The sequence below is a fragment of the Echinops telfairi genome, unplaced genomic scaffold, assembly GCF_000313985.2.
Source record: "Echinops telfairi isolate 266 unplaced genomic scaffold, ASM31398v2 ScPeMD7_1;HRSCAF=3_0, whole genome shotgun sequence".
Classification (NCBI taxonomy): domain Eukaryota; kingdom Metazoa; phylum Chordata; class Mammalia; order Afrosoricida; family Tenrecidae; genus Echinops; species Echinops telfairi.
In genome coordinates this window covers 3,585,197-3,596,035 of record NW_022103896.1, presented here as the reverse complement: position 1 = coordinate 3,596,035, position 10,839 = coordinate 3,585,197, and positions in this window count along the sequence as shown.

Genomic DNA, 10,839 nt, shown 5'->3' with positions numbered 1-10,839 from the left:
ACTGTCAACTGTATTTTGCCATTCTGCAACCTTGGGTTGTGTCCTCAATAAAATGATTTGCAAACTCCAAAAAAAAAAAAAAAATCACGACTCAAACTTAGATGGTGTCAATTTAAGGATTAAGAGTGTAGGGGTGAAATCTAGGCTGTCAATCTGGAGATAGCCAATGAAACTTCTGTGTGGGCATGGCCTTCTCCTGAGAATTCTGGGAAATCTGGAACTTCCTCCTTGGAGGCGGAAGACACTTCTCTCTCTCTACTACTCCCTGGGAGACAGTGCAGCTGACAAGACCTCTGAAGCTGTAGGAACTGCGTAGAGACCCCTGCCAGTGCTGAGATGCTTACAACGCCACTGGATCTGAAGACTTTCTACCCACTGCACTGTGATCATCCTGTATTTGGCATCATTTCATGTGTTTCGTGAGTCTGAAGAGGACTTTATGGATTGCTGTCAGACATACTGGCTAATATCGGACTTATTGATCTGGACTGGGCTGGGATGTTTTCTCAATGTTCAATTGCTTTTGTACATAAACCTCTCCCTATATACATATGTGTGTTTATGACTTTGTTCCTCTAGTCTACCCAGACTAACACAGAGATCTTGTCTTCTCGTGATTGGGAAGCCTTGAAGGCACAGAACCTGAGTGACAAAAATTCTCCAATGTTCTGAAGCAGATATTTGTAAGGAGCCTCAGTGGTGCTGTCGAGTACATGCTGGACTGTTGATCACAAGGTCAGAGGTTCAAACCCACCAGGTGCTCTGTGGGAGAAAGATCAGGCTATTTGCTTTGCTAAGATGTACAGGGCTGGAAACCCTCTACAGCAGGGGTTCTCAACCTTCCTAATGCCGAGACTCTTTAATACAGTTCCTCATGTTGTGGTGACCCCCAACCATAAAATTATTTTTGTTGCTACTTCATAACTGTAATTTTGCTACTGTTATGAATAGGGAGACCCCTGTGAAATGGTCATTTGATCTACAAAGGGGTCACAACCCACAGATTGAGTACCGCTGCTCTACAGGATAACTATAAGTTTGATGGACTAAATTACAGTGATTTCCTTATTATTTTTAATAGCAGATAATAAAGATCAAGAGTTTGCTCTTGCTTGGATCCACAATCAATGCACATGGAAGCAGCACTCAAGAGATCAAAAGATGCAGTGTATTGAGTAAATCTCCTGCATAAGACCTCTTTAATTGATGAAAGGCCAGGCTGCTACTTTGAGGACCTAACCAGGGCCTTTTCAATTGCCTCATACACATGTGCAAGTTGGACATTGAATATGGAAGTATTCAATGAAGAATTCAAAGTAGTCAAAGAAGAACCCATGCATTTGAATGGTGTGCTGGAAACGAATAGCGAAAGTACCGTGGAACACCTCAGCACTAACAAGATACATCTGGTGTGTGTGTAAAGGGGACAAGGGCACGAGGGTGTTCTGAGGCCGGTGGTTCAGTACAGCTTCCTTGTCCTTCCTCCCAGCAAATGGGAACATGCTGATCGGCATGTTTTGGGGCAGCCGTTGCTACTGCGGACCGGCAGACCACGCGGTTGTCACAGGCCAGCTTGTGTTTCGGTTGTGTTCGTGGTGAATAAGCACAAGAATACCAATAGTTATTAACAGGTGGTGGATGACAGTGGGACCCCGAGATCCATTAGGGGGACTACCTGGGAACTACATAAGCCTCCAGAGACCTTCCCCTGTCTAAAATTGAGGGATGGGAGGAAAGTGGTCACTAAACACAGTGCTTGAGAGTGACGAGGATAGAAGACCGAAGGCATGGCTCTGACCTGGACAGTTAAAGCTGTGTCAGTAAATCGCCCCTGTGATGCAGCTGGACCAAAATTCTCTGTATTTTTGGTTTGTATTGTTTGTCCATGGTGGGGGGTATCTCAGAGTTGTTACGTCAATGGAGGTCACCCTCTTGAAGCTGTGTTATATGTTTTCCATTTTTTGGCAGATGAAGCCCAGGGTTGATGAACCTTGAGTTAGTTAATTGTGCCAGCCTGGCCGATAATCACATGTGGTGCTGGTTGAAAGGCAGAGGGATAAATGGGTGGTGAAGCCTCGCCTTTCTAGTTCTCGGGTCTCTTGTTTTGTGATGGCTGCATCGGGTGCAGCTGCCTTAGCAGTTCCCTGCTTCAGCTTGCAAGATGGATTTCCTACAAGACATGCCCAAGGAGAAGCCGCATGGATCTATCCCGATGCAGCCCTGGGTGCTGGAGCAGCCGTGTGGAGACCCCTGCCAGTGCTGAGATGCTTACACGTTCACTGACTCAGCTTTCCTCCTGCAGTCGGCATTATTGCCTCTGTTTTGTGAGGTGGAGGACTTTGTGGACTGGTGTTGGGTTAATGGGTTAATGTTGGACTTGTGGGCTTGGGCAGCATTGGGTTGGGATGTTTTCGTGATGCACCTTTTCTTTACATAAAACTCTCTCTTATACGTAAGTCGCCGTGGATTTGTTTCTCCAAAGTACCCAGACTAATACAAACCTATAGGGACAGCAAGTAGAATAAGGGGAGTGGGGGCACAGTGGTGGCGATGGGTGTAAAAGGGAGACGATATCAAGGAGTCTGTGTAAAAAAATGCTTGGAAACTGTGGTAGCAATTGTATAATTCTACTTGACGTGTGAGGTAGTTAGTTTATTGTGCCAGCCTGGCCGATAAACACATGTGGGATTAATTGAAGGGCGGAAAGACAAATGGCTCAGCGAGCCTCGCCTTTCTTGTCCCTCGCTCTTTGATCACCGGACCACTGTGCGGCTGCTTTGCTTGTTCTGTGCCTCAATTTGCAAGCTACACTACCTGTGGACTGTGCCACTGTAATTTGATGTCCCTTTAAGACCTGCTTCGCCCCACAATTGGAATTTATATCTCATGAGTTGGGGACTGCCTGTTGGTGACCTGCCTTGCTGTTTGCTGCCTGTGCCGGGACAGCCTGAATCTCTCTACAGAGGACTACCTGGTGGCCCTCAAGACTTGAAGGACTGCCAGTGTCTCACAACTCTCTCATGAGAGTGAGTTGCACTGAGCCATTTGTACTGCTTTATAATTTAACTGTTCATTTCTTATGTTATATATCTATCTTTATAAATATATATATATAATTATTAGCAATCTGGTTTTGTCTCTCTAGAGAACCCTGTCTAACACAACATGATTGAAATATGGAATGATATGATCTATGTACTAAAGGCCAACTAATTTTAAAAAGGGGTGGAGTTATAGCCATTAGTCTTTCCCAACATCCTCTCTTTCCCAACTTGCTAGGACTCTGAAGCAAAAATTCCAAAGAAATGGACACAAATCCTCACCCCCTTTTTTTGGTTTCAATGTTAGCATTACAAATCCGGTGGCACACATGTTCCCTAGCTAGGAGTGTTGTACGCCATAAACGCGAACAACCAAGCTCACTACCATCCCATCAACGCAGACTCACAGCAAACCTACAGCACAGGGTACAGCCGCCCCTCGGTTTTCCAAGAATGTGACTGTGTATAGCAGTAGAAAGCCCCATCTCTCCCCTGAAGAGTGGCTCGTGGTTTCAAACTGCTGATCTTGCAGGTAGCAGCCCAGTGTGTAACCATTACACCACCAGGGCTCATTTGAAAGCTCTAGTCACACACACTGCCATGGAGCTGATGCTGACACATCATGACCCTGCAGGACCGGGCACAACTGCCCCGGTGCATTTCTGAGCGTAGCTCTTGATGAGAGTAGAAAACCCCGGCTTTCTCCCACTGAGAAGCGGGCAGTTTTGAGCTGTTGGCTTTGTAGTTTGTAGCCTAGTGAGTATGGTTTTGCTAATCCTCTCGATTATATTTTCTTCTCCTGCATCAGGGAGATAAGGCTTTTGCTAATGTGTATGTGTGAGCCTACATAAACTAGATGTGAAGCGCACGCGAGCGTCAGTCCACCATCATGCACGTTCACATTTGCTGGCCTTCTGAATTTGCCTCAGAGCTCAAAGGCAGAGTGCCCACCTAATAATAACTGCTTTAAGCCGCACCGCCTGCCATCCAAGAGATTCCGACTCCGAGCTGCTCCTGAGGGTGTCAGGGTCGTAAATCTTTGCAATGGCAGACAGTCTCCTCGCGCTCCAGCTCCTTATTTTTGTTTCCGCTAAGTGCTGCTGAGCCAGTTGTGATGTTACAGCTCACGGGGACCCTCGCAAAGCAGAGTGAAGCCCCGCTGGGTCCCGCGCCTCCTCACAATCGGTCTCATGTTTGAGCCCATGAGCCCTCTCATGGTGTTGCAGCCACCGTGTCCATCCTTCTTGTCCAAGCCCTCCTCTTTTTCTCTGCCCTTCTACTTGACTAGGGACTGGTCTCCCTGACAACACGACCAAAGTGCATGCGATGACGTCTCACCATCCTTGCCTCTAAGGAGCATCCAGGATCTAGGATTTTGATTTAAAAGAAACCAAATAAAGCCTAGCTCTCCGGCAGGTGAGGGGGAAGTTGGAGTGTGTGTGTGTGTGTCTCCCCAAAGGGGATGGGCGCAGAGACTGGAGATGGGGAGACCAGTCAGAGACATCTGATAGCTAAAGTGAGACAGGGAGTAGAGGAGGGATGTCAGGTTAGGTGACTGGCAGCTGTCAGGGAACAAGAGAGGTCTTCGGGCTGAGGTGTCCCTGCTGGTTTTGAGAACAGGAATCATGATGGGGCTGTCAGCAAGGACAGAGAGGGACAAAGCTGGCATGAAAGGAAGCCCAGGAAGCTGGGGGGCTGGGGGACATGTATGCACATGAAGAATAACGAGTCCCATTCCCCAAACACCACAGACATTATCGACAGGCCAGGAAACGATACAGGCTGCACCTGTTGGGGAGGGAAAAAGAGTCCTGGAAATAAAAAGAATAGAAATACGAGTTTAGGACATAAATAGCATCCTGGCAGATGGACAAGTGTAAAAGACTAACACATCTATTTAGAATGCTCAGACAGGAGTTAAAAACAGCTCATTTAAATAATAAAAGGTACAGACCTAAACAGAATGCAGGAAAACACAAACAAGTCCAACCCAAAGTCTGGAAGACAACAGGGTGCAGACAGGGACTGGTCAGCTGGAAGAAAGGCGGGCAGCTCGAACCTACCAGTGGTGCTTCGAGATAAGCATGTGGAAGTCTACTTCTTTAGGCTGCTAACTGAACGGCCGGCAGTTCCTACCCACCGTCCCCTCCAAGGGAGAAAGACTGACAGCTTTGGAAATGCTATGGATCAATTATACTTTGTCCAAGAGGGCAGGTGGGAGTCAGAATTGATTCAGTGGCACTTGGTTTTGATGGGTAACAAGTGCCTAACCAGTGACCCATCAACCCCACCTGCGATAAAGGATCAGGAGACACAATTATACAATGACTGTGTACACGGGGACCCATTTCAGCTTTGCTTATGATCACAGGTGTTAGAAGGGGCTGGGATGCTTCTTGCCAGGGATCAGTGAGTAAAACATGTGGAAGCACATCACGAAACACACAGCACATGCATGGGACATACAGCCACATGAAAAGTGCCCAGCAGAAGCAAGCAAGCATGAAGTGCCACAGCAAGATAAATGATCTTTTTATACACAACTGAAATTACCTGTCGCCACGGAGTTAGCCTCAGCCCCGGTCACCAGTGTAGGTGCTGCTTCCTCCAGGAAGCCCTCCCCCATGGATCAAGCTGGGATCCTCTTCCACAACCTCTGAGAACAGCCTCTGGGGTTCTCTCAATCAAAGGGTGTGTTAGTCCGGGTAGACTAGAGAAACAAATCCAGGGACACTCATATGTGTATAAGAAAGAGCTTTGTATGAAAGAGCAATTGTATATTGAGAAAAATCCCACCCCAGTCCAGATCAAATCCATGAGTCTGATATTAGCCCAAATGTCCAGTACCAGTAAATTCTTTTTCATACTCATGCAACACATGTGATGGCATCAAATTCAGGAAGATCAAAGGCCAGTGGGTGGAAAGTATTGTGGACCCAGTGGCAGTGGACACCCAGTGCTGGCATGGGTCTCCATGTGGCTCCTCCAGCTCCAGGGCTCTGGCTCCATCACTGTAGCTTCATGTAGTTTGTCAACAGGAATGTGTCACAGAGAGTGTATCTGGCGTCCAGTGAGCTATTTATCTCCTCCACGCCTCCAAACGCGGACATCAACCTGTGACCTGATTGACAGGCAAGACTCCACCCCTTTGCAAGTTGGCAGGAGATGACGTCCCTGCCATAGAGGGCTCTTGCAGCAACCTTCCCACCCTCGGCTCAGACTGTGAGCTCCTGAGGACAAAGCCAGGTCCCAATCTGCTGTTCTAGAAAGGCACCATGGTGGGGTTGTGTGAGACGTCCATGCTCCATTGTCTCCCGAGGGCACCGGGAGCATGCCTGCTCCTCGTTTCAGGGGATCAAGCCCAAGCCAAGCCCCTGCTAGCGGAGTCTTCAAGAATGATCAGAGGATCGAAGAAGAGTTGAGCCAATTACCTTCTTCCTTTGATGGGGATCCGTGGTGGTGTGGGGGTCAAAGCACTTGGCTCCAGCACGGGCAGCGGTTTGACCCCACCAGTGGCCCTGCGGCAGAAAGACGTGGCGTCCGAGACGACGCCTTGGCAATCCTCTGGGGCAGCTCTACTCTGCCCCGCCAGGTTGCTATGGGCTGGAGTCAGAGTCAGGTTCCTCTGAATTGGAGTCACACTAAAGGTCAGCGGCTGGGCTGCTAATGGAAAGGCTGTCAGTTCCAGTCCAAGCGGAGAAAGCCCAGAAGGAAGGTCATGAGCGTGCACTGAAAAGGTCAGAGCCAGTGAAACCCCATGGAGCACATCCTGTTCTGAAACACTTGGGGTCACCATAAGCCGAGGACAAGGGGACAGTTCTCATTGGGATTGTACCTGAGGGGGTGTTTAACCTCCCTTCCTCCGTTGTTGTCCTAGAGCCCCCTCTGGGAGCCGTATTGCTCACTCTCTGAGTTGTTTGGGCACTGTGTAAGATCGGAGACTTGTGCTCACTGCAGAGCCCAGGAGAAATCCCGGTGAGCGTCTGACCCCCCACAGCAGTCTTGCTTGGGCAGATGTTGCCCTTGTGCGCGCAGAATGCCGCAGCCCCAGGGCATCTTTAAGATGTGGGACCTGAGGCGCAGAGATGAGGAGGACCGAAAGTAAGAAGACCCAGCTCTGCTGGCTGAAAGCAAAGTGGACTGGCAGCCCTGCCTCAGGAAGCTCAAGGGCCACAGCCTTCGGTGTGGATGACACCTCGGCTGAAAGGACACAGAGCCCCTCCCAACCAGACCAGAAAGCAGCATCACGCTCGAGGGAGAGAAGATTGCACCAGCGAAGGGTTTTCTTTCACCACAACCAACACCCACGGGAGCAGCAGTCAAGAAGTCGGCTACACTTGGCCTGAGGCAGATCTGCTGCACAAGACCTCTTTAAATTGTCTAGGTGCGAAGATGCCGCTTGGAAGACTGAGGTGCACCTGCCCCAGGCCACCATATTTTCATTTGCCTCATATGCATGTGACAACTGGCTAGTGAATAAGGGAGGCCAAGGAATAATCGATGCACTTGAACTGTGGCCTTAGTGAGCCACGCAGAAAGCCTGTCAGAAGGAGGAGCCACTCTGTCTTGGAAGAAATACCCAGAGTGCTCCTTAGAAGTGCTTGCAAGGCTGGGATGATAAGACTTCATCTCAGCTATTTGGGGCAGATGATTCGGAGGGCCCGGCCCCCTGGAGAAGGACTTCATGCTTGGTAAAATAGAGGGTTAGTGAGAAAGAGGAAGACCCTCAATGAGAGAGATTGACCCCGGGGCTTTGACAGTGGGCTCCAGCATCAGCAGCATCATGAGGGTGGTGCAGGCCCGGGCGATGCTTTGTTCAGCTGTACGTGGGGTACCCATGAGAAGGAACTGACTGTGTGGCTGAACAGCAAGATGGCACAGGAGCATGGAAGGAGCAAGCCGGGACCCTAAGTAAGCCCAACACCAAAGAGCTGTGCTTCTTCTCCCCGTCGAAGTCGCATCCCTGGATCGAGGCACCACGCGTGGTCAGAGCAGAGAAGAAAGAAAAAGCAGAAAGGCTTCCAGGAGATGGGGTGACACAGTGGCTGCAACAAGGGTCCTGAGCACAGGCACATTGTGAGGAAGGTGCAGGACGGGACAGAGCTTCCTTCTGCCATGCGCATGATCCCTAGGCATCTGACCTAACGTGAGGGCACCTAACATCAGAAACAACATTGACGTCTGCATGGGCCCACAACATCCTGCCCTGGACACGCTGGATTGGTTCCCTCTCCGAGCAGACCCTGCCCTGTACCTGCCAAGTTCCCCAGTCATCTTAGAGAACCCCTGAAAACTCCCTGATCCCCCAACAGGCAAATTCAGTTCACCTCACGTTTTGCTGCTACATTTCCCTGCACAGACATGCTTCCAAATCCAGGCTCCACCCCAAACCCAAACTTATCGTTTTTGAGCCGGGGACAATTTGTGGCCATTCCATGCATTTTGGGGTGCAGCTGCACTCCATGGTGTCTTCAATGGCTCTGACCTTTCCAAAGTAGATTGTCCAGCATTTCTCCTGCAGCATCACCGAGTACCCTTGAACCGCCAGCCTTTCAGCTAGCAAGAGGGAGCAAACCTTTTTGCCCAACTAGAGGCTATTTTGGGAAACTTGATGGGACTTGTTCATGAAGAGATGGAACGTCTTTCACCTGAAGGGCAAGGACCCTCCATTTCTTCACCCCTGTCTCCTCGTGCCCTAGGAGGGCCTGCCAGACTGCGGAAGCTCACAGTCAGCAGGAGGCTCCACTGAGGAAGGGCGCCGTTGACCGTCAACAAGGGACCTGAACAAGTAGGATGAGCAGCCTCCTGCAAAGTCTACACCATCATTGAGAGTGCTGTGTGTGTGAGTTCTGCAGGGACAAGGGGAGAGTTCCAGTCAGGTTAGCTGAAAGAAAAAAAGATGTAGTGGAATATGATCTATAGAAAGACTCCATTCTACTAAAACAAGAAGGGATTGTCTCTGTAATTAGTAATTCCACATGTGCCCACGTAGACAGTATTTTAGTATAAACATGCATTATATGCTGCTGTCTATATTTAACGGCACTTTACATGACGCATTCGATTCTGAAACCTATGCTTAAAACCTTCCAGTGACTTTGCCCTGCACTTACAGTTGAATTCAAGCTCCCTGGCCAAGGCTCCACAGGACAGAGTCTGTCTGCCTCTCCACCCCTCCCATCGGCCCTTCCTATCCCATCCATCCTTTGGCTCCATTGATACGTCTTTCTGCTGAGTCGGTGCACTCCACTCTTTTTCTTTTGCAGGAGGTAAAGTTTGAACAGAAGCCCTGGTGGTATGGCGGTTAAGCACTACCCTGCCAACCAGAAGGTTGGTGGTTCTAACCCACCAGCTGCTACAAGGGAGAAAGCAGTGGCAATCAGATTCCATAGTGTGTTAGCCTGGGTAGACTTGAGAAGCAAATTCATAGACACTCGTATGTATGTAAGAAAGAGCTTTATAGACAAGAGCAATTGAATATTGAAAAAAACATCCCAGCCCAGTCTAGATCAAGTCCATAAGTCTGATATGAGCCCATATGTCTGATACCAATCTATACAGTCCTCTTTAGATTTATGAAACACTTGCAATGACTCTGAGTGCAGGAAGATCACAGGCCAGTGGGCGGGAAGACTTGTGGATCCAATGGAGTTTTAAGCATCTCAGCACTGGCAGGGGTCTTCACATGGCTTCTCCAGCTCTGAGACTTTGGCTGTCATCAACCTGTCACTGTGTGGCTTGTCAACAAGAATGTCTTGCAGGACTGAGCCTTGTCAGTAGAGTCTCCAAGGGAGTGAGCCTGCGTCCTGCCTCCAGCGAGCTATTTAACTCCTTCATGCCTCCAAATGAGGTCATCAAGCCCCGACCCGATTGACAGGCTAAACTCCACCCCTTCTCCTCAAATTGACAACAGATTATCTAACTACTACACATAGCATCTGGGTCTTAAAGGTTTGTTGTAAAGCAAGCAGAATACTATGTGAGGTGGCAGTTAAGTACCCACAAAAGAAGCACACCAGCCTGTGTAATCCAAGGAATGTAAATAATTAAATCCCAGACTGGAGGAGGATACGATGTCAGAGCTCAGATTCTGAGCACCCAGCTTGCAGAAGATGTAGGACAGTGAAAGCCCAAACTCCATTCAAAGCGTCCCCATGTGGATCAAGCCTCCAGTGAATTCCCTCTGACCATTGACCAGGGATGTGAACAGCCTTAGAATGTATTGCCAAGTGGATGGATGCGGATATTAAAATGCAGATGTTACAACGTGGACTAATGGGAGGTTAAAATTCAATGCCTCATCATTTGTTCTCCCTTTGACCCATTTTAAGTTTGTACTAGTTTCTGTTATTTTCTGTTATCATTTCAACTGAGGTTTTTTTTCTGTTTTATTTTGTTAGTATTGTTGGATTTGGGGATTTTTAAAATTATTTTTCCTTATCTGAAATGTAACATAGTAGATCTTTAGAGACAATAACTGGATTAATAGTTCCTTGGGGTTATAGTGGGGAGGTTGTGGAGAAAAGGGGAGCTACTAATAATGAGTCAAAGGAAGAAGAAAATGCTCTAAAACTGATGTGATGATGTTTGCACAACTCCTTTGAACATGTTTAAACAAGTGAATTGCATGATGTGTGAATTTTATGTCCACAGAACTGGGTTTTTTTCCCCAAGACACACAGTCTTGGGCACCCTTGGGTGGAAGTTCAACTCTGTCTTGTAGGTGTGAGTTAGTTAATTGTGCCAACCTGGCCGATAATCACATGTGGGGCTAATTGAAAGGCGGAGGGATAAATGG